Below are 25327 nucleotides of genomic sequence, written 5' to 3' on the forward strand. Positions count from 1 at the left end.
ATTTTTAAGGAATGAAGAGAACTAAGGAAAGAAATTGGGATAGACTTGATCACTTTGCGGCAAAAGGGATTGAAGAGTGGACTTTGGGGGAGAAAACAAGTTTAGATAGTTAGGGACTTTTCTTTTTTCAAATATAATTTACAGGGACAATGAGGCTGGTCATGTGGGACTTGCAGATATGTTGCTTTGAATTCTTTGTCTATTAAGATAGGAAGCATACTATTACATGTTAGAGTTAATATGTCTTATCCATTCACTATAGCAATTGAATTTCCATCTTTGGCATCTGTCATTTGCTTAACTCTTCCACTTAACAAATACACAATTTTGACAAATCACAATGTGTTCAGTTAGAATACAAAAGTCACCCAAAGATTGAGGAAAATGACAAAATCAAGTTCGGATTATTTTAAACATCGCTTTCTTCTGCAGTATGCAGAACATGCATGCCTTTTTTGCCACCAGAAGTCACTGTTCCACTATGCGGGTAATCAGACCATATCAAAACTGGCCGTCTCTCTCATTTCCTATTTGGTTTAACTGAATTTTGAAAATTGTTGGTTGAGCCAACAGTTACTTTTTCAATTGGCGAAGATACTTGTCTAATTGGGTTTTTAATTAAACTTGGATAAGAGACTATTCAATTAAGATGTATACATGAATTGTATCTTTATCAGACACATCTACAGATTTTAGCCTTGTGGTTGTTCAAAGTTACTTTTTTATCTAGGGAGTTCAAAATAATGAGTGAAAAAAGTAAGCTTAGAAAAACAAACTTTCTTAGTATGTATAGGGTCCTGGGTTCAATTCTCAGTTCTACGAAAAAAGAAAAAGAAAAACTTGTTTTCAATATTTTTTGAAAAACAAGTAGAAGACATTTTGTGCTCAGTTTTGTAATTTATGCTTTCATTGAACAATTTTGCACAATCCTTTATAAAGTTAGTTGAATTATATCTTGAGATTGCCTTTTATGCTTTCACTTTTAAAAGCTAAAGTTAATTTACAAATATTTGGATAGGCATAAGTCATACACTGGGATGACATACCCTAAAGATGTCTCTTAAGGTATGGCAACATGACTGGATTTTGTCCCTACTATTAAAGTCCCACATTAAAAGCTGTCTTGGGACTGAACTCATATGTTATCTTAGATATATCCATTGAAGCTAAAAGCCCAAAGTTCCCCTATTACAAGGCTCTGTACTGTTAACTAATTTTTCGGGAGATTGAGAAAGTATGTTGGAGAGAGCACAAATTAAGGAAGTGCATTTACCATAAGTACACAAAAGTTTTTAAAATAAATTATATTTTCCTCATTAAAATATAAATTCAACCATAGTTTCTCATCCCAAATGATATTTAATAGGTAATAGCTTTCTAATAGCCTCTCTTTTATACACAATAGGAGCTTATTTAATATTGGATACTTGAATCTCAGAATTTATTAAAATAGATTACATTAAAAAATAGGTTTCACAAACACTCTAATCCACTTATGAAAATTCTATCAAAGTGTGGAAGTAAATGTGAAATATATCGTTCTTTGTAGATACACATCTTTTGTTAGTGTATTAACTATTTATATGTGCACAACAGATTGATATAGATACCATGAGGCACTAAGGCCATCCGGGTTGCTAATAGGAGTTTCTGTCTTCTGCCTTAGGACAGAACTCCTTCAGTAGAATTCTCCAGGGGAAGAAAATCAGCTGATTTTCTTAAATTATCTGGCCCATTTTAAACATGACTAAGGATTTCTTGTTGGAGTGACTTTTTCCTATTAAAAGACTGAGATTATTGTAACAAGTGGAGCCTGAAAGAAACAATTATATCATTAATAAAATATCTCATTTATTCCTGATACCTCATGAGTACTGAACATTTTCTATGTGCCAGAAAGTACCTTAAGCATTGGAGAAATTTTGATAGTACTATTATCAAGAAAGAGTAAGGACCGGTGCAGGTAGAGCATACATTTCAAAGCACTTAATGTTTACCAAAAGCTTTCCTGTGACATACTATTTAAGCCTAATTGTAACTCTGAAGTTAAAGCTCATTTTCCATTTTAAAATCAGGAAATTGAGTTGAAGTTAAGTTACTTGACTCTGTGACTCAAAGCCTGGTGCCCTTTCTACTATGGTACACTGTGTTGGCTATGTTGATATGTGGTTTCCTGTTTTTCAAGAATTACAGCTTGACTTTAAAATATAAATAGTTTCTCCTTGGCTAAGTAATTCTTTCTGATCATTATGAGAATGAAAAAAAAAGTATTTTTGGTTTTGCATTCTGGACATATATTTGTGCTTCCAAAGGAAAATATTATGCAGATCTATTTAACAGATACATGATTTATTTTTCCCCACTGGAGATTCTTACCTCCTAAAAATTAAACACAGGGCCTTACAAATGGGGTCCCTTAGTGCAAGAAATCCATTCAACTTATAAAAGCTCAATTTATAGACTTTCAAGAGCACATCCCTGTGTAAATCAGGATATTCTCATACTATTTCCTTCGATCTTGTATATACAGTAAACATGTGCAGTATTGACACTCACACTTAAAGTGTACATCAGAATCTCCTGGAAATCTTCTTAAAGCACAGATGTGCCCTGCCACCACCAGAGTTTCTGATTCAGTATGTCTGGGGTAGTACCCAGGGATTTGCTTTTGTATCATATTCTCAGGTGCTATGCCTGCTGCTATTTCTAAAACCACACTCTGAGCATTACTACAATATACAGAATACACTATTAGAGAGTTTTAAAAAGTTTAAAAGCATTATTTTCTGAATGCACAGCTTGAATTTTAATTTTTGACATGCTACTGCTACTTGTTAGCTGTCAGACTTCAGGCAAATTACTTTTCATAGAGAACTGTGAAGTCCAAAGTTTCACCCTACTTGCAAGCAAACAAGTTAACGTGCCACAGTTTTGAGGACTTCTAGGTTAGAAAAGAGTGACTTTGTCACTAAGAATAGCTATAGCCAGAGTATCAACAAGTTTTTACACTGGTTTTCTCAGGAGAGGGAACATTGCATTATAGAAGAGGAACCCCTAGATTAGGGAATCCCATCTTTTGTAATTGAAAGTAAGCATGTCTCTCTATTCCTGCCCTTTGCTCTAGGAGACTATGTTCCAAGGCTGGACAAGCATCTTTTTAAAGATGAGTTTGTTCCAAGAAATTTCTTTAATGTCTTCAAATTTTAAAATGCATTGTATATTTCACCAGCCCATAAGAAATGAGGCAAAGAAATTTTCTACCAATATTCATGTGTTGTTCTTTGTTTTCTCAGCTACTTTATGGTTACCCAGAACCATGTGACGAATCTTGTCAAGTGGTAACAACATGTCACTTCACTCCTGAAGCATTTAACTAATTCTCTTGCCTCACTGATACTGGGGGTTGAATGGGCCTTGTACATTCTAGGCAAGTGGTATAACACTGAACTACATCCCCAGCCTTTTAAGTGACTGTAGTAAGATCTTCCAACAGGTTGAGTTCTCAGTGTGGAGCAAATCTTCCTTCCCTCCTCCCTACCCAAACACATCAATATGTAATAGACATAGGAACATGGAATAAACCTTTGTTCTCTCAAGATACAGAGATTTTCCTTTATAGCATATCCTAGACTATTTGCACCACTTCCAGTGTCCATAGGGCCTGTCTATCATAGGAAAACTAATGGTCATTCATTCAAAAAAATATAAGCTCTGAGGATATATGTGTAAAAGCTGGATATGGAAGCTATGTTTAGGGATACACACCTGTAATCCAGCTACTCAGGAGACTGAGCCAGGAGGACTGAAAGTTTGAGGCTAGCCTGGACAATTTAGTGAAAACTTGTCTAAAAATGTGGAAGAAAGGAAGGAAAAGGGGGGAAAAAAGGAGCTGAGGATATAACTCAGTAGGTCAACACTGTGGTTTTTCTACCCAATACCCATTCTTGTTTTTTTTTTTTTAATTGTTAAGATAACCTTAATTTTGCATGGTACCATATTTGTTCAGCCTCAGATGATTGATTCTTTTTGTTCTCAGCCAATAATGATTTGTATCCTAATTTCCTGCTTCCTTGGAAGCTAAAAAAGTCCAATATAACCTAATTCTGGTGTTTTTTTTTTTCCCCAAGATTTTTTCAAGACAGGGTCTTGCATTGTTGCCCAGGTTGGTCTTGAACTCATGAGCTCACATAGTCCTTCTGCCTCAGCCTGATTAGTTGGGACTACAGATGTTGTTTTAGTCTTTTTTTTTTTTTTTTTTTCCTTGCTGGGACCAAAATACTGACGAGAACAATTAGAGGAGGAAAAATTTATTTGAGGGATCACAGTTTCAGAGGTCTTAGTTCATGAATGGCTGGCTCCATTGCTCAGGACCCAAGATAAAGCCCATCATGGTAGAGGAAAGCAGGTCAAGACATGGCCACCAAAAAGCACAGAGTGAATGTTCCACACTTCAGGGACAAAATATATACCCCACAGATATGTCCTCAATGACCCACCTCCTCCAGCATATCCTACTTGCCTACAGTTATCACCAAGTTAATCCCTACTGGGGATTAATGCACTAATTAGGTTAAACCTCTTGTAACCCAGTCATTTCATCTGTAAATTTTCTTCTACTGTCTAACATGTGAGTTTTGGGGTTCCTCATATCTAAACCACATCAGATATGCATCACCATGCCCATTTGGGTAGCCAAGGGTTTGGGGAAGAACTTTCCTTTCCTGAAAGAAGGATGACACAGCCATACCTTCCTTCTCTTCTTTTTTTGCCTTGTACGTGAATGAAATTTCTATATGGTGGCAGTCTTTTATACCTTAGATGACAGGCCTGAAGGCAACATGGCAGAGCAGAAAGAGCTAGAGTATCCAGTGCTGTCATTGGTGGGCTAAAAGCATACCAGGAGCCACCTTCTTCTAAATTTGCTATAGGATAAACATACACTTTTATTAAATAGTTGCTATTTGCAGCCAAACCTATTCCTAACCCACATAATGGGGATAATAGAATGGAGAGTTGGTTGGTGGGAAAGTATGGTTGAGGGGACATTACAGTGCTACATTAGGTTTGAGAATCGGGGAAGGCCTCTCTGAGAATGTGTCTTTGAACTGAGAACCAAATGGTGAGAGAGGAAGTCAACAAAATATGGGATGTGTACTTGAGTGTGGGCAGCACCAGAATCCCATGGAATAGGCTTTGAAGTTATTTTAGTCAGCTTTTTCACTGCTGTGACCAAAAGACCTGACAAGAACAATTAGAGGAGGAAAAGTTTATTTTGGGGCTCATAGCTTCAGAGATCTCAGTCTATGGATGGCCAATGCCATTTCCTTGTCCTGAGGTGAGGCAGAACATCATGGTGGAAGGGTGTGGGAGAGGAAAACAGCTGAGGACATGGCACTAGGAAGCGCAAAGAGAGTGCTCCCTCGCCACAGACAAAATGTAAATCCCCAAGGCACAACCCCAGTGACACACCTTCTCCAGCCATACCCTACCTGCCTACAGTTATCACCTAGTTAATCCATTGAAGTGGGTGAATTCACTGATTAGGTTAAGGCTCTCATAGCCCAATTGTTTCACCTCTAAATTTTCTTGCATTGTTTCACACATGAGCTTTTTGGGGGACACTTCCATATCTGAACCATAACAGAAATGGAAAAGCGATAGTTGGGGGAAATTGTGTTCCATTATGGATTTCAAAGTTTGTGAGGTCTAGGTAGTATAGGAGAGCTGGAGGATCTGTAAGTGCTTAAGCCAGTTTGAGATCTTGGGAGATTATCATCTGCTTGGGGTAGAATTCTGGAGAATCAGACTAAAACAGAATGTATGACTCATGATTCACCCTGACACATTGCCTGTTACCAAGAGAATGTTACTCATGGAAGGTATGTTTGGATAAAGGGGAAGTAGAGAATACCAGAAACTGACCAGTCCTAGAGTTCTCTGGCCTCTGGACAGAGTAGTTTTCCTCATTTTACTTTGGAAACTAGGTCATGGTCATGGAACTTTGAGACCTACCTAGCTCTGTTTATCCCACTGAAAGCTTCCCTGGTATGGAGTCTCCTGGACATGTGATTTGGTTGACCAAAAATAACTAGAACAACAACAACAACCATTTATTGAGTACTTTCCATGAGCCAGTCATTGTGCTGAAAAATTTATAAACATTATTTTATGAAAACCAACAAAAACTCTATGAAGTCCCATATACTGATGCAAAAGCTGAAACCCTAGTGAAGACGACTTATTTTCTAATGTCCTGAGTTGCAAATCAGCCTTTTACCAGCATGTCACAAAGATTCCTGAGAGTAGTTTCCCCAGAACGTCCTAGATTTTGGAAGTATTTAATGACCTGTGGCAGAATATTTGAGAACAGTATCGTGAATCTTTCTTTCTTTTTTTGTACTCTCCCTTATTTTTCTTTCTTTTCTTTATGTATATGGTGTGAGTGTTCATTGTACATATAAATGTGTATGTATATACATGTAAAACACTTAAGTGTTCTTACTTTATTTTCCCTGCTACTAGGGGAAAAAAGCACTTTGGTATACATGACAATTTAATTTCCAAGCAAATTTGTACTGCAAGGGGGTGGAAGGACTATAGAAGTGTCTCCTAAGAAGACATGGCAGGGCATATCCCTAAATGAAATATAATCTGTTACTTACATAAAGTTTAATGTGGATATGGCTGACTTAAATAATATAATCAGATCAGCTATTTTTTGAAGACCTGTGTTTTGTCGTTGTGCTAGACATGTTAACTGGGTGATATAATTTACTCTTCTCGGTAACTGTAGGATAGGAGACTCATCTCCATTTTGCAGATGGGAGCAGTGAGACCAACAGAGCCTAACTTGCCCATTTTGGTCTTGTGATCTTCCTTCTGCTATACAGCACCACTCTGTTATTAAACAGAACCACGTTAGTATTTTTCCTGCTTTCTTAATAGGAGGATTTTTAACTGAACTCAGTTATTACTCTTCTTTCTGTATAATCTAGTAAAATTGATGTAAAATATATATAAATTTCAGTATGACCTTCTGATTTCAGTATTTGTAGGACAGCACTGCCCCCTCCATATTTAAAGAAAAAAATTAAAACTTTATAAATTAATAGATTTATAGATCAGATTAAAGGTTTGTAGCATTTACAGCATAAAAAAGTGAAAATGGCCTTTTACATCTCTGCACCGGTCTTCTCACTCAAATCTCTTCTTCTTTTTCTAGAGGAGTTACTATTAACAGTTGAGTGCATGTTATTCCAAACTGTGTGGGTATGTATGTATATGGTGTTATGCATAAACATAAACATAAAAATAAAGCATTTTCTTTTTTAAAACAAGTGAGCTTACATTGTACGTTTTATTCAGATATTGTTTAGGTAAGCCTGTCTAGTTTTTTTGGTTTTTTTTTTTTTTTTGATGTTATAGAACACCTCATTATGATGCACCATAATTAATTTAGTTGCTGTTTTTGTGATGATAAGCATTAGGTTGTTGCCAGTTTTCTTTCTAATATAAACCATATTTTACTGTATCCACCTCATTATATACTGTGAGACTGTAGTTTTTCTTAATCCCCTGAGCTACATTTCCAGTCCTTCTTATATTTTGAACCTTCTTATATTTCTCTAAGTTGTCCAGGCTGACTTTGAACTTCTGATCCTCCTTCCTCAGCCCCTGGAGTAGCTACCATGCTCAGCATGTGACTATATCATTAAAGAATGATTCCTTGAAAAAGAATTGCTAAACGGAACCATATACTAAGTACCTTTCTTAGGTTTCTGTTTTTATTTTTTACAGTGTTGGCCTTGCTACATTCATTTCTTAGTGGTGGTTTAGAAGAACAATTTCCTGACTATGATAGGCCTCCATTCTAACCTAACCTTATGATGAACTGCATGGCCACCCCCATGGAGCTGTGCAAATCATACTTCAGGCCCTTCACAGCTTTTCATAGGCTGGATTTGGTCTTTCCTGTAAGATAAGACTCAATAATCTGGTGATAACAGCCAGCCTACCCCTGCCTTTGTGGGTAAGTCTCCTGCCTCCCAGCCAAGGAAGGGATTTGAGTTGAACAGACAGGTCCCTCAGGGACTGTGGTCTCTTTCACTTTGTATCCTCCTGAGTGGTGAGACCAGAGGTTTGCTCATTCCTTCAGTCTTCTATTTATCGGTTTCTCTAGGATCTTTTCACTACAGATCTACATGGCTTGCTGCTCACTTTCTTCAAGTGTTTTGTTGTGGTTTCTTGTTGGTGGTTGGGGGGAGTACTTGGAAGAGAACCCAGTAGAACTCAATCACTGAGCTACATCCCAGCCCTTTTTATTTTTTACTTTGAGACAAGTTCTCACTACATTTCTGAGGCTGGCCTTGAACTTGTGATCCTCCTGCCTCAAACTCTCCAGTTACTGGGATTACAGGTGTGTACCACTGTTCCCAGCACTTTCTTTAAGTCTTTGTTCAAGTGTTAATATTTTTTAAAAAAATCAACCACCTTAGGTAAGATTTCAGTACACTACCTCAGTTGCTCTCGGGCATTCTGGCATTCTCTGACATCTTTTGGCTTCAAATATATATGTAAGCTCAGTGTGGCAATCACCTTTTCTTCACTCTTATTCTTAGTACCTCGTTTAGAGCAGACATTCAGGAAATGCCTGTGGGTTCAGTGAGTAAGTGAGCACACACATGAGTTTAGGACCCCTCTCTCAGATTAGCACCTACCAATTACACAACCTGCCTCCTTCCTGGCTGTTCTCATTCTCGCCAAAGAGCTCTCGGGGTGAATGCTGTTCACTTTCAAACAGATTGGGCATCATCATTAGGAGGGTCAGTTGGGGGACTGCCATAGGGGACTCTTCAGATGTCTTTACAGAAGTGTTATGAAGAATAATGCCAACACAAATGCAATAGTATACTATTGATTGCTTACTGTGTGCCAGCAAGTAAGAGCAACTAGAGAAGGAGGGAAGAGAAAGTAAGATATTAGCAGGGAGGTAAGGGGGTGGGGAGAGGTTAGGAATATAGCTCAGTGGTAGAGCATTTGCTTAGCATGTGCAAGGCCCTGGGTTGGATTCCCAGCACAGCAGATAAATAAATAATAAAACAAAAGAGGTGAGGTAAAGAGATGGAGAAAGAGAAAAAAGATAGAAAGTAAGTGTTGGGGGAAGGAAAGAGAAAATGAGTAGGGATTGAATTGGAGAATTTAGGGAAGTTGCCTAGGGCCTCTAGAGCTATTTGCAGAATTGACTCCTAAACATGGTTGATCCTAAAAAACTTAAAGAGCTCTGCTAGTGTGAATTTCTCTAGAATATTTGTAACATTCATGTTGCAGTTTTAGGGAGAAGAGATACAGTAACAAATGCTATCTACCAGAATGGAAACATTGTAGTTAGCAACTTATCAACTTAAAAATTTCATGGAGAAGGAGCTATAAGGCCTTATCAGGAGCTGAGAGTGGAGCTCTGTAGGGCTGTATGCAGTGATTTGTCCTTATATGAAATTGTAACAGCCTTGTAATCCTAGCAGGCTGTAAATCTGTAAAATGATTACAGCTTTCATGTAGTATTGCCATTTTGTACAGTTTGTTAAATCTGTACTTAGATATTTTGGCAATATATCTTTGCTTTTAAGAATATTTGAAAAGAAAAAAATAGAAACTATGTAAAACAAGTTCAGATAAATGCAGCAGGTTTGCAAATAGATAAAGAGGGGAAAGGAAACAGCTGCTGATAGTTGCTAGTTATAAAGAGAGTTGTTTCTAGAGGTATATAAGAGTATAGGGGCCATTTGCCCAGACTGGACAACAGTTTATTTTTTTCAAAATCGAATCTTGTTTTGAGAGAAAGTTCAAGAATCTTATTTATTTATTTAGCATTATTAAGTACCTCTTATGAGTGGAAGTAAAATCTTAAAAATGGATTGTTACTTTGTCCTAAGTTTTTTTGGGTTTTTGTTTGTTTTGATTTTGTAGTGCTGGGGACTGAACCACTGAGCGACATCCCCAGCCCTTTTCATTTTTGATTTTGAGGTAGGATCTCAAAGTTTTCCAGACTGGTCTTGGACTTGTGATCCTCCTTCCTCATCCTCTGTAGGAGCTGGGATTACACATGTGCACCCTGATCTGACTGATTTACCTTTTTTTTTCTTCTTCTTCTTATGTGAAGATCAACTCTTAATTTCCTCTCTTGTATACGCAACATTCTTACCTTTCTTCTTAATTTTATTGAGGATGCTCACACACCTGTAGCCTCAGGCAAATTACTCAAGACTGATTCTCTTATCTATAAAATGGGGTATCAATATTTTATCTTGCAAGTTTACTGTAATATTTACATGGAAAAAAATCATTTCTAAAAGGGCTTAACACAATGCTTGGCAGAGAACAGGAAATGTTATTTTTTCTCCTCCTCATGATAAGCTTCTGCACATTTTTTCTTTTTGGAAATGGTTTTGAGTAGTGGCCTCAATTAAAAGTGTATTTGGCCTTTGATATAAGCTGTTTGTTCATGCAACTTGGCAGTTGGCAAAGAACCATTTTCTAATTCAAATGAGAACTTTGAATTCTGTCTCCAAGAAGGTTTCTTACAGGTCATGTTCACAAGCTGCTGTTTCTCTTTCAGATGAATAGACCAGCCATTTTCCACTGACTGGCAGCGATGGCGTTCACTGATAGAGTCCAAAGCAGTGGCAGCAGGTAAGCATGGAATCTATGATTCAAAGACATGATCATATTTAAACTTAGATTCAAGTTTTTAAAGAATAAGTTTGTTCCTTTTCATTCTTTTGCAACTTCAGAACTCTCTAGAATAGGAAAGTGTATGAAAATGTCAGTTTTCTCTCCCTTGAGTCAAATCTGTTAGACTGTCTATCATTTTTTTGGCAGAGGTGCAGGGGATGGGGGTGGTACTGGGGATTGAACCCAGGAATGCTCTACCACTGAGCTATAGCCTCAGTCCTTTTTATCTTTTGTGACAGGGTCTCATTAAGTTGTCAGGGTGGTCCTTAATTTGTAATCCTCCTGCCTCAGCCTCCTGAGTAGCTGGGATTATGGGTGTGCACCACTGTGCTCCTGTTTCTTTTTATTTGTTTTGTTTTTGTTTTGGGGTGGGGGATGCTGAGGATTGAACCCATAGTCTCATGCATGCTAGGCAAGTACTGCTGCTGTCTAACCCTTCCAGCCCTATATTTTCTTTAGAGCAAACAATTTTTTGTGTTTCTTAATTCATTTATTTAAAATGTGGATGTTAGATCAACATCCTAATTCTGTGTTCAAGGTACTGTTCCATGTTGCACTCACTTGGAAAAATTAACACATTTAGCATCTGCTGAAACAAATATGATAAATCCACCTCATTATGACAGTCGTGGGACCAGGGATTCTGTAATATTTATATCTTGCCTCTTTCAAATCTCTCCTTTCTGCCCTGCACACTCACTTCAGAGCCTTCTTGGATGTACTGAGTGTTGATTGTGGAGAGAAAACTAATATTCTGAATATTCTGAATTTCAAGAATAACTCAATGACATATAGAATTCATAGTATCACCAATTAGTTTTTACCCAAGCTATTAGTTGTTTAAAAACATATCAAAGTTTAGTGCACTGCCTGTGATCCCAGCCACCTGGGAGCCTGAGGCAAGTAGCAAGTTGTAGGTCAGCCTAGCAATTTTCAAGGCCCTAAACAATTTAATGAGACCCTGTCAAAATAAAAATACAATAGACTGGGATGTAGCTCAGTGATAAAGCACCACTTGGTTCAATCCCCACTACTCCCTACCAAAACAAGTATCCAAGTGTAAAAATTGGAAACTCAAAACTTGCTCAACTAGTTGTTTTGATTTGTTTTAAAGAGACAGGGTTTTCTCCATGTTGCCCAGGCTGGCCTGGGACTTCTGGGCTCCAATGACCCTTTTGCATGAGCCTCCTGTATAACTGAGACAATAGGTAGGCACCGTGGCACTCAGCTTCAACTAGTACTTATTAATAGATTTTGTTGTTGTTATTGATGTTGTTTTTAATTTTTTTACATGATAGCCGAGTATATTTTTAAATATAAAACAAGTATAACTCGTTCCAATTTAGAATCCCGTTATTGTGGTTGTACGTGATATAGAGTTACTTTGGTCTGTATTCATATTTATGGATAAGAAAGATATGTCTGATTCATTCTACTGTCTTTCCTATTCCCATCTTCCTTCCCTTTCCTTCATTTACCTTTCTCTAGTCCAGTGAACTTCTCATTTTCCTCTCCCTTGTGGTGGGTTTAGCATCCACTTATCAGAGAGAACATTCTGTCTTTGGTTTGGGGGGATTGGTTTATTTTACTTAACCTGATATCTCCAATTCCATTCATTTACCAGCAAATGCCATAATTTCATTCTTCTTTGTGGCTGAGTAATATCCCATCGTGTATATATACCACATTTTATTTATCTGTTCATCTGTTGTAGGTTGGTTCCATAGCTGGGCCATTGTGAATTGAGCTGCTATATACATTGAGTGATTATATCGCTGCAGTATGCTGATTTTAAGTCCTTTGGTGGTATTTGGGGGTGGGGGGCAGGTACTGAGACTGAATCCAGAGGCATTTAACCACTAAGCCATATCCCCATCTCCAGCCCATTTAATTTTTTATTTTGAGACCGGGCCTCACTATGTTGCTGAGGCTGGCTTTGAACTTGTGATCATCCTGCCTCGACCTCACATGCTACTGGGATTACTGGCATGTGCCACTGCACCCAGCTTATTAGTAGATTTTTGGTGCCTGTAATTCTGAACTGTCCTAGAGACATTTCTACTTCCTTCCTGAAGGAAATTCTTCAGTTTCAGATGGTCCTGATGGGACTGCTGTGGAACTTGGTGTGTTCTCTTTCCTCACCCCAGGGAAGGCATGAGACCAGGCTGCCATTCCACATCCCCCCGGAACCTGGGAAACCCTGTCGTTATTTGCCTTTAGGTTTGTTCATAATGTTCAGTTACACATAAGTTTTAAATTTTTATGTAGTTAAATGTCTTGTCCTTTATGGATTCTGGTTTTGATTGTGCTTACAAAGGTCTTTCCTACTCCAAGATTGTGAAAATAATGGCATGTGTTCTTTGCTGGCATTTGTGTGATTTCATTTTTTTGCATTTAAATCAGAATTTGTAAGCTGGTGGCCTGTGGGATGAATCTGGTCAGCATATGGGTTTTGGTTAGCCCTTCACAACATTCTGAAAGAAATTATCTGCCAGTGTTTTTATATAACAAGCTATACTTCTATCTTCTCTTGAAATTTTTTTTAAGATCCAGCAACACTAGGCCTGCATTGCCGTACAGCAGTGCTCATAATTGAATAGCTGTAGCTCTTTTGGGTAGGACATAAGCTTTCTGATTCTGAGCTTCAGGAGGAACTTGCCATCAGTTCTTATCAGGTGTGCCAGATGATTCCCTCCAATCTACAGATGGACCAGAACTCCCACCTGATTTCCTCCTGTGGACATGTGCTTTATCAGTTCACCCAGAGAGACTTGAAGTTAGGAAAGCACTGATACTTGCCAGTGCGTTATAATTCCTGCACAACCAGATTCACACATGGAGTTCTTGGCTTTCTTAGCTTGCAACCCATTTTACATTTTAGGATTTTTAGTATTTTGCTCCTTCTGTAAATCTGTGATTAAAATCTTGTGTTCCCCCCCCTCCACTACCACCCCATTTCAGTGTTGGGAATTGAACCAGGAAAACCTTGAGCGTGCTAGGCAAGTGCTCCACCACTGAGCTACCTCCCCAACCCCTGTAGTTAAAGTCTTTAGTGTATTTTGTAAATTTTCATAATAATAAGACAATTAAAAGATGAGGGATATTAAGGAGCCTTTTTTTGTTGTTAAAGTGAAAAGCTAGCCAGACGTGCTCACACACCTGTAATCCCAGCTTGGGAGGCTGAGGCAGTTCAAAGACAGCCTCAGTAACTTAGTGAGGCTCTAAGTAACTGTGAGACCCTGTCTCTAAATAAAACAAAAAAGGGCTGGAAATGTGGCTCAGTGGGTAAGTGCCCCTGTATTCACCCCCTAGTACCAAAAGAAATAAAAGTGAAAAGCTAGATAATAATTTCAACATAACTTATCAAATCACCTCTCTTTTCTCCATTTAATTGAATGCTGTGTCTAAATTCCATTACATTCTTTGATCTATCGCTGGAGTCTCTTTTGTTCCATATATTGTGTCTTCTGGCAATTGGCATACTGTTCATTGTTGTTATATATCGTAATAATCTTTATCAATATTTTTTCATTTTTAGAATTTTCATTTCATAGCTCTTCACATCTGATTGTATTTCCAGGTAGTTTCTTCAAGTCACTAGTCTTGAAAAACTATTCTAGAAAAATTATTGGTGTCCCCCCCCACCTGCTTATGCTTATTGCATCCAAGATGAGTGCTCTAATCACCAAGTCATACCCCTTCCCCCATGCTTGGCATTTGGTTTGGGTCCCTTTGAATTCATCTACTAGAGAGTGGACTTCCATAGAATATTATATCTGGAGTCTTTTTATAGAAGCACCTAGATATCTGATTGGTTTAAAAAAATTGGGCATAGGTGAGTAAAGGGGATTCTGGTTAATAAACCCAGGGCCTCATGTATGCTAGGCAAGCACTCTATTAGAGCCTCATCTCCAAACCAGATGGGTGAGAACTTCAGAGGATGAAGACATTTTGTCTTTCAGCTAGAAGATTTTTGTAGAGGTTTGATTTTTTGAAAGTTTCTAGTTGTTCAAATTGCATCCAGTGTCTTTTCTAGTAGGAAAAAAATCAATTATAATAGTTAAGAGTATTAGTGGAAAAGATTTAAAAGACGTTTTGTATTACATGTATTTTCTGTTGTTGCTCATTATTTTTTGTGGCTGTCCTTGCTCATTATTAAGTTTAGATGAGTAATTGCCCTTTGTAGTAACTTTCTAACAACTGCAGAGTTATTTTTATTTTCATTACATTTATTTTCCCAGCTCCTTACCTCCCTGGTATGCTACTTTTCACTTTAATACCTAGTACAAGTGATAAGCTAGGAGAAATCCTAAATAGAGGTCTATTTTTAATATATACCAGTAGCTCAATTATGTAAATGTTTAACCATGATAGGTATTGAATTGTTAAGTAGTTATGCTGGGTGGGGGGTGGACATCAAGTTCATGTGGAACTTTTCCACAATGGGACATACATGAAAGAAAGCAGATGTTTATGGAGCATGCAACTCTAATAGCTCAAAGAAAATGAATGTCTGAGTGTGAACCCCTACTTGCTTAGGGCTACATAGAAAGTCATAAGCATGAACAGTACTAATGTAGTGTGCAAAGACAATATTTGTTTTAGTTTTAGTTTTTGTTTTAGTACCAGGGATTGAACCCACAGGTACTTTACCATTGAGCCACATCCCCACTCATTATTATTATTATTATTATTTTATTTTATTTTTTGAGACAGGGTCTCACTAAGTTGCTGAGACTGGCTTAAAACCTGCGATCTTCCTGCGTCAGCCTCCCAAGTTGCTGGGATTAATAGGTGTGCCACCACACCTGACTTGATTGAGTTCTTATACATAATAGGCATAGGCATATTTTGATTTTCGGATTTATGAGCATTAGATACCATTGAATTTGAGCTCACTTAAGTTTCCTGTACTTTCCTTCCCCTCCTCTTTCTTTAATTCTTTTTGAAAATTGTTATTGGAGTATAACAGGCGGAAAAGAACAGGCATTGTAAGTACTGTTCAATGCATTTTCACAAAGTGAACACACTTGGTAACAGATTAAGAAAATACAATACCAGCTCTCCAAACTCCCCTCTCCTCTTTTTCAGCTGCTGCCTCCCTCAAAGTCACTACTCTTCTAACCTCCAGTTTCATGTATTTGTTTTGCTTTCTTTGGGAATTTTATTTTATTTTATTTGTCTTGGTACCGTGATTGAACCCAGGGGTGCTCAACCACTGGGCTACATCACCAGACTTTTTTATAATTTATTTAGAGACAGGATCTCACTGAGTTGCTTAGTGCTTTACCAAATTACTGAGGCTGGCTTTGAACTTGCAATTCTCCTGCCTCAGCCTCCTGAGTTATTGAGATTACCAATGTGTAATCTGGTAATCTGCACCTGGTGGAATTTTCTTTAAAATAATCATGTAATATGTATTCTTTGCTTTCCATGCAATTCAATATTATTTTTCTCCTATTTATTTAGTAATTTTAAGTATATCCATAATAATATTTTATATTAATATATTACTTTTATAATCAGTATTAAGTATTTTTCATATTCTTTTTTCATCAACTTTTCAGTCTAATCTGATAATATTATAATCCCAACTCTTTCTTCTACCTCATCCTCTTCTACCTCGAACTATTACTTCAGCTTTCAGTTTTAAATTGCTCAGATTGATGACATATTTTTTATAATTTTATTTCCTTGCAAACTTTGTCTTATATTGATAACAAAAGATGGAAAGCCTGTAACCATTACTTACATGGTTTTGATCAAAAAGCAAAACAGTAGCCAAGCATGGTGGTGCACATCTGTAATCCCAGCTACTAAGGAGGCTGGGGTAGGAGGATCACAAGTTCAAGGACAGCCTGGACAACTTAGTGAGACCTTGTCTCAAAATTTAAAAAAAAAAAAATTAAAAAGGAGAGAGCTAGGCATGTAGCTCAGTGGTAGAGTGCTTGCCCAGCATGCCCAGACCTTGGGTCCAATCCCTAGTACCCCCTCCCACCCCTGCCACAGGAGGCAAAATAGTATCTTTGGATTTCATGTCTCTGTGTTCAAAGTCAACCCAAGTATCACTTGAAAGAGACGGTTCATATTAATAAGGACAAATGAATTCTTGAGTAAATGGTTCAAATTTATGCCTTGTTTTAAATCACTTCATCTCTTAACAGTGTTTTGTTTTTCTGGGGTTTCTAGTTTTCTTTTTATTGAACAGAGCATGCCTTTTTGCCATTTTAATAGCCTATTCAACTTCTAACCCTTCTGTATCAGTTGCTTGAAATCTCTCATTTTCTTCTTTGAATCTTAAATTTGATCAAAGTGTGTGTGTTAAATTACCTTCTGAAGTTGGGTATGGGTCCTCACAGCCAACATAAGGTGAGGATTTGTTCTGGGAAATGCTGGCAGGGTGACTGGGAGAAAACATGTTGAGGTAAAACAAGAGAATAAAGGATATTTCAATAAGCCTGCACTAATAGACAGGCTTTGTCTTTCTGCCACCAGGGTGGGTACTTCTTATAAATGTTGTAGGAGATCTGCTGAAATGCTTGTCAGTATTTGGGGGGGGGGGAAACTGAGGGACTGAATTTTGTGAAGCATGGCTCACTTTATAATATGGCACCTTTAGAAGCCTTATTTACCTAGGAGAGTCTGAAATAATGTTTGCCTCTCCTAATTGAGAGGAGCCTTCAATTAGTGAGGAAGCTACAAGGTGTTAAACAGATTAACACCTATTATATGGACAGATTTCCTTTGTGTGAGTAAATCAGCGACTGAATTTCCAGATGCTTACCAAGGAGATTAATGGCTAAAGACCATGTTTTCTTGAAAGAGTGATTGGCTTGGGCATTGTAAATAATCCGCACCTGGAATTGTGAAATGGGGAAATAAGGAGGTTTTCCTGTGTTTTCCAAGTGAAGGAGTTTGAGATATGATTTTTACAATCAGTCATGCTTCTTATACAGAATGTGTGTTTTCTTTATTTTGGAAAGTGTTGCCGATTGGCAGGTATGTGTTGTTGCTATGTGTAGTTTCAGATCCTCAGAGGAGACACTCAGTTTGATGGGTTTAGAAGCTTGGTTTTAGGCTTATTTCAGATCTGAGGAAATCACTTTTGAAATTAGGTATTTTCCAAAGATACAGTTAAAATTGGGGGGGGGGGTGGCAAAAAGATTAAACTGTAGAAATGGTAATTTTCCAGTAAAACCTTCAATCACATGTCAGATTGGAGCCCAGCTGTGTGTGAGAATCTGAAACCAGTTTGTATTGAAACCTCTTCTCTGACATGGGTCATGTGGTTAAGTTGACTTTTTTTTTTTTTTTTTTGGAGGGGGGGGTACTAGGGATTAAACCAAGGGGGGTTTAACCACTGAACCACATCTCCAGCCCTTTTTGGTATTTTATTTTGAGACAGGATCTCACTAAGTTGCTTAGAGCCTCGCTAAGTTGTTGAGGTTAGAATCAAACTTGTCATCCTCCTGCTTCAGCTTCCTGAGTCACTGAGATTAAAGGCATGTACCACCTCTCCAGGCTTTGGATAACTTTTTAAACCTCCTTACAATAAGAATAAGGAGAATAATGATGTAAATGCCATCACAGTATCTGGAATATCATCATTCCTCAGAAAATGATTAACTTTTCTCTCAGGTCATGATGGTAGAATGGTGGGCTTCAGGGGAGTCAGTAGCTCCATTAGTTCTCCTTGGAGAGAAAGGGCTTTGTTTAAAGGCAACTCTTTGGAATGAAGGGTTTCCTTTATGAGCTGCTCTAAGAATAGCACTGATAGGAAGGAGAATGAAGGAGAAACAAACCTTTCAGAAGGAGACATGAAATACAGTTATTTGCAGGGCATATGGATACACTTAAAAGGTTTTTACTGTGGTCTAGTTTGCATTTAATATTGGCTATGGGATTGTCCTAAATACACACAAAGAACCATAAGAAAACTCTGCTACATAGCATGTACTCTTTTACAATTAGCATAGTCATCTTTAGAAACAACAGAAATTTAATTGGGTATAATTTTACATGTTGTTTTAAGTATAGTTTAATCATTTTTAGTAAACTTACTGAGTTGTACAGCCATCATGGCAGTCCAATTTTAGAACATTTCCTGCAATTCAGTAGACAGAATTACCTGTTTACAGTTAATCCCATTCCTACCCCTGGCTCCAAGTAGCCATTAATCCATTTAATACTTTTGTTTATTCTGGACATTCCATATAAATGTAAATGTAGTCATAGAATATGTGGGGTTTGTGACTGGCTCCTTCCACTTAGATCTCTCAATCTTTATTCATGTTTTACCACAGATCAACTTTTTTTTTTTTTTAATACTGGATTTTGAATCAAGGGGCCTCATATTGACTAGGCAAGCACTCTGTCACTGAGCTTAATCCTCAGCCCTTTATATTTTATTATGAGACAGGGTCTCACTAAGTTGCACAGGCTGGCCTCAAACTTTTGATCCACCTTCCTCAGCCTCCAGAGTCAAATTGCTGGGATTACAGGTGTGCACCATAGCACCTGGCTTTAATTCCTTTTTTTATTGCTGAAAAATAGACCATTGTATGGGTATATAATCTTTTGTGTATTATTTACCTGTTGGTAGACATTTAGGTTGTATCTCCTTCTATTTCCTATTATGAATAATGTTACACATATTTTATATCTTTTGGATAGATATTTAGGAGAGGGATTGCTTACTTATAAGGTAGGTGTCTTTAGAATCATCTTTACATTTTTTTTTAGTCTTACAAGTTAATGGGCCCATGATGCAGTTTCAAATTCATTTCCATGTGGCTTTTCTCTTGCCTTCAGCCTGAACTTTCTACTAATACAAGCAATTGGAGAGAATGAATTCATATCCATTCAGTGCCTTCAGTATAATGGACACTATCCAGGCATTTGACATTTTACCACTTTAGGTGAGACCTTGGTTCAGGTGATAATAAAACAGACATTGAGTTGCTTAGGATTATATCATTTCTGTAGGAATATTAATTTTATAGTATCTTCATGTGAGAAGTATCTTTTCTCTTTTTTTGGAGATCTTCAGTCATAACAATTCTTTCCCTCTGAAGTTGTAGCAGCTATCCTCCTTTGGAATTTGTGAAACAGGGCTAGAAAGAAGAGAATTTCAGTTCTAGATCCCTCACGTGTTTCAGAAGTTTGAGAGACAGTATTTCAAACCCTGAGTTTTGTTTTCTGTACCTCATGATAAATCACCCTGTAAAGGACTCAGATTCGTAGTCTCATGTTACTAAAAGCAGCAAAGACCTAGAGAAGCTCATTGCTGAATATGCAACTCAGACTCTAAGGAATCTGGGCAAGTAGGTTGGTTTGGGTTGGGAAAAAATTTGATTTCTGTACTAAAATATATATGAGGCACTGTGCAGTTTCATTTCTGCTTTTGACCAACAAGTCCTGATGCCTTCATCAGATAATGCCTTCTTCCCAGCCTGCAATGCACAGAGACACCGTTTTTGTTGCCTTAAAAAGAACTAAAACATGATACAAAGTAATTGTATGTATTTATCTAGGTAAGAGGTTATTAGGCTGGATGAGAAGGTGCATACCTGTAATCCCAGCTACTCAGGAGGTGGAAGCAGGAGGATCACCAGTTCAAGCCCAGCCTGTGCAACTTTAGTGAGACCCTGCTTTCAAAATAAAAATAGGTTAGGGGTATATAGCTTGGAGGTAGACCTCCTCTGGATTCAATCCCCAGTCCCCACACATACACCACAGATTTTTTCTTTCTTGGATATAGTTAAGTGAATAGGTCTTTTAAAATCTACTAAAAGCAAGAAGTCATCCAAGATTTCTTCTTAAAGAGAAGAGTCTAAAGGCTATGAAGGGAACAAAAAATATCTCATACATTATAGTGACAATTAAAGAATTGGGACTGGGGATGTGGCTCTGTGGTAGAGTGCTTGCCTAGCATCCTGAAGACCTTGGGTTCAATTCCCAGCAACACTTATATAAACAAATAAATAAAATGTTGTCTGCAATTAGCCATAATAATCTAATTTAGACTCAAGTGCACTTCTCTCCTCTATAAATTGTTATCTTGGAAATATTCAGACATTAGTAGCAATATAAGGAATTTTTAATTTTCACATATCCTTTTCTCAGACATGACATTTCTCAAGACTTTGCCACACTTTAAAGATATCTATCCTTTCTTTGCTGAAGTATTTTACTTTTTTTCCTGCCAAAATATTTTAAATAAATCCCAGACATCTCTTCTTTCACTCCTGCATACTTTATGTTCATCTAAAAAATATTTCCCTGTGGAATTAAATACCAACCTCAAACCTAATAAAATTAACATTTCGTTTTTATGTTTTGGTGGTACTAGGGATTATATCTAGCTAGGGTTTTGTGCATGCTAGCCAAGTTCTCTCACTGGGCCATATCGGTGGCCTTATTTATTTTGAGACTGCGTCTCCCTAACCTGCCCAGGCTGGCCTCAAACTTGTGATCCTCTTGTATCAGCCTCCACAGTAGCTGGAATTACAGGCATGAGCCATCTTGCCTAGTTTAAAATTAGCATTTTATGTCTGTCTAGTTACAGACTTTTCAGATGCCTTTTAAATGTCTTTTGAAATTGTTTATATCCTGATTCTTCCAAAACCAAAGTTCACATGTTGCATTGTTTTTTTCTTGAGTCTTCATTTGTAGCATTTAACCTACTTATTTGGGGAGTAGGGGGTGTTGGCTGATTTAAGAAGCTGAGTTGAATGTATGTCCTACTTTGTGGATTTGTCTGTTTTTGCTTTCTGTGAATGTGTTTAACTCACTCCTGTATGCCAGTGGTTCTCAACTGGGGATAATTTTGCTCTCCCTCTCCCAGGAGTCATTTGGCAATGTCTGGAGGCTTTTTAGTCATCATAGTCTAGAGGGGGGAAAGCCAGAGATGCTGCTAAACATCCTACAATTTATCAGACAGTCCCTGACACAAAGACTTTTCTAGCTTCAAAAGTCCCAAGTGTTAAGGGTGAGAAACCCTGTGGTTCTATCCCTGAGGAATGGAAGTTAATGCTAAAGCTTGGTTACAGTCAAGATAAGTGTTTTTGCTTAGAATAGCTTAGTAGTCCAGGAGTGTTCTGTGTCTTGATCTGGATGCTGGTTACAAGGGCACTTTGTAGAAATTCATGTGAGTTTTTTTTTTTTTTTTCCTTTCATGGTTCTGGGGTGAAACCCAGTCCCTTTTGTACACTAGGCAAGTGCTGTGCCACTGAGCTACACCCCTAGCCCTGTGTACTTTCTAAAGCATATGCTGTATTTTAATATAAAATGTTTATTTCTAAAAACCGTATTAAAAAAAAAAAAAAAAAGCTGGGCATGGTAGCTCACTCCTGTATCCCAGCAGCTCAGGAGGCTGAGATAGGAGTATTGCAAATTTGAGGCCAGCCTCAGCAACTTAGCAAGATCCTCAGCAACTTGGTAAGACTCTTGTCTCAAAATAAAATTAAAAAGGACTGGGGATGTAACTCAGTGGTTAAGCTCTCCTGGGTTCAATCCCCAGTTCAAAAAAAAAAGTATGTTACATTTTCATTTAAAACATGTACTAAAGGGCTGGGGTTGTAGCTCAGTGGTAGAGCACTTGCCTAGCACTTGAGGCACTGGTCTGATCCTCAGCACCACATAAAAATGTATAAATAAAAATAAAGGTACTGTCTCCATCTACAAATAAAAAAATAATAAAATAAAACCTTTACACAAACAAAAAACACTTCATGCTATGTACTTTCCTTTTTGATTACTACCTCAGATTCTTAGATACTTCAAAAAATCTTTGAGCCCTCTTTCCTTTTTAAATATTCTTACTATTCAGTTCCTTTGAATACTGGTAGAGATGGGGAAAGTGGGTGCCTTCTGGCCTTATTGTTGTTGAGATGGGTAAATGTCATGGCCAAGTCAAGGTGTGTCTCATTTCTTGCTCTGGAGAAAATTGCAGAGTTTCCTTAAGGGAGGAATACTTAAACCAGAAGTAATGGTAAGCCCCTTGAGCTTTCTATGAAGAAGAAAGGAGAGAGAAAGTCATACCAGATGGGATGGTTTAAGACAGGAGTTTGCCTTTCATGCATGGTGGGATTTTGGAAAGGGACATTCTTGGCAGAAAGGATCAGTGAAGATAGGGAATGCATAGGGGTGTGCTGGGAACCTTTTCTTGAGAGATGCCTTAAAGCCAGTTTCTCTCCCCTGTCTCTGATAAATAATTGGAAGGAAAGGCAATGAATTTTTTTCTGACAGTTGGTTCATACTAGGGGCCAGGGCTTCGTTTGCAAATGAAAGGACTGCTGTTGGGGTAGTTGAAATCACAATGGGCCCTGACTCTTTTCACATCAAAGTGTAAAAGAATCTCCAGGGGTGATAAATGGGGGCTGCTGGACTCATTACTTGTAAACAAAGCTGAGGGATGACCTCGAAATTTTTTTTAATTAAAAGAAAACAGGGTTTCCTAGTGGTGAGCCTGGGGCTGCTCTACGTTTGAATTTTGACTGTTCCGCACTAGAGAAGATCTTTGTTAAGGTTACAGGGAAGGAAGCAGCCACTGTCATCCTGGGCCTGCCTTGATTCTCAAATTCTGGAAAAAAAAAAAAAAAACCCGCTGCATGCCCAGGGCAGACTGGCAGGTAGCCTTCCTGTGTTGAGAAGCAGAGTTTAGGTTCCGTTACAATAAGCTGAACAGGGTGAAATTTCTGAGTCCTGCTCTCTTGGGACAATTTAAGAGTTTGAACTCTTCCTCTACTCCTTTTCCCACTGAACATCAGGAGGAAAACTCATTTACTTCTGTGTGGTAAAGAGAGTTCAGGCTTCAAGAAAAGTCTTGCCCTTTATAAAAGAAGTTCAAAGGGAGTTGTCAAGTTTTCATTTAAAGTTTAAAGATAATATTTTTTGAAGTAGTTATAGGGTTTTGTATATGAGCAATACCCTTAAGCTAAAACTATAGTATTTAAACAGTGTATGGTGTTGAAAACAACACTATTAAAATAAGATGCAATTTATGGAATTAAGACTGGGGAACGGCTATCCAAATTCAGCCCTGCAGTTGAAGGTCCACCTGCAGTAAGCTCCTTTCTTGTGACAGCTCCTCATCAGGGTTATCTTGCTGCCTTTTTAAAAATTTTGTATTCCCCCGCCCGCTTGGCTTACCAGTCCAAGTCCTAACCAGATGTTAAACAACTGGAGGTCAGAGATTGCCCTCTGTAACCCCAGTGAAACTAGTAAGGCACTAAGCGCACAATAATTCTAATGTATTTACTGACTTTCCAGATGTTTGGTGATTGCCCTCTGAATTTGTCTTCCAAAGGTGCAGAGGTTGCAGATGGAGAGGAGAGCTGGAAGTCCCTGGATGATTGGCAGGGAAAAGCTATTTACCAGCTTAGATGTTTTCAACTATAGTTAAAAGAATACTCTATTTTGCTTGATACGGGAATGGTGAGGATGTGGAGACCCTACTGGTTCACAGTGCTTTTGAGATGCCCCAAGAATGAAACAACTTTTTTTTTTTTTTCCCTTTTAGTGCTGGGGATTGAACCTTTGTACATGCAGTGCTTTACCTCAGAGCTACACTAGTCGCAGGCTAAGCATTTGATAGACATACTTTAATATCAATATCACTGCTCCTGTTGAGGTTTCGTTTTACAGATGAAAGAAGGAAAGGAAAGGGTAACTGATTTATCCGTGGCAGATAGTCAGTCTAACTTCTTTCTGTCACCAAACCCCAAATCCTCAAACTTTCTTCCACACTGTCACCTCAGAAGCTGGTGCTCTGAAGCCTGGGCCAGAGATCTTCTGTAGCTGACTGGTCATTTCTCACACCATAATGAGTATGAGATAAAAGATTGTTCCTGGGAGAGAGTTTCAGCATGGCTACAGTAGTCAGAGAAACTTGTACCTTTTTCAATAAAGGCACAAAGCTGATGAGTATGGGAGGTAGGTGGGGAGCCAAATGGCAGGACAAAGTTAAAAGATTCGTTGATTTAAAAAACTTGAAGAATAGGGCTGGGGTTGTGGCTCAGTGGTAGAATGCTTGCCTAGCATGTATGAGGCCCTGGGTTTGATTCTCAACACCACATATAAATGAATAAAATAAAGGTCCATCAACATCTAAAAAAAATTTTTAAAAAAATGTTGAAGGATAGAGGTGGTGCCACTCCTAAATCAAAACCTCCCCAGGTCGCCTCTCAGAAATGTTTTCATGCCCCACCCCCATATGATGATGTGTGCTCTCTCTGAGGGAGCACTTTGTGGTCTCTACCGCTCTGCACAGATGTCAGGTGGTGGCCCTGTTGATAAATCAACCTCTCAACGGTTGGAAGTTGTAGCAGTTTTCGTTTTTAGATTATCTGTCAACATCCGGCAGAGACTTACTTTCCCCTAGTGAGCACTTGATGACTGAGATAGGAAATCATCCTTAATTTAAGAATGGAGGCACCAGTTTTCAAATAAGACACAGTATTTCATAAGAGAGAATGGGAAAGAAATATCTTATTTGCCTAAAAAACATATTTAAAAATATGTGTTCCTTAATAGTTTGTAAAGGTCAAAGCCAAAGAGCTGAGAGCAAAGGAAATAAGTGTAGGGCTTGGGAGGA

The 25327-nt window shown here is 38.0% G+C and overlaps 1 pseudogene across 1 annotated transcript in view; it reads left to right on the forward strand.

The window, feature by feature from the left end:
• The window catches only part of LOC144257268 (AF4/FMR2 family member 1-like), a 99046-nt pseudogene that overhangs the window by 1921 nt on the left and 71798 nt on the right, over positions 1 to 25327 (forward strand). Inside the window, exon 2 of the transcript XR_013344412.1 lies at positions 10616 to 10689. The product of XR_013344412.1 is annotated as an AF4/FMR2 family member 1-like (transcript). The remainder of the gene's footprint in view (positions 1 to 10615; positions 10690 to 25327) is intronic.

The sequence above is a fragment of the Urocitellus parryii genome, chromosome 10 (genome assembly GCF_045843805.1).
Source record: "Urocitellus parryii isolate mUroPar1 chromosome 10, mUroPar1.hap1, whole genome shotgun sequence".
In the NCBI taxonomy this organism is placed as follows: Eukaryota; Metazoa; Chordata; class Mammalia; order Rodentia; family Sciuridae; genus Urocitellus; species Urocitellus parryii.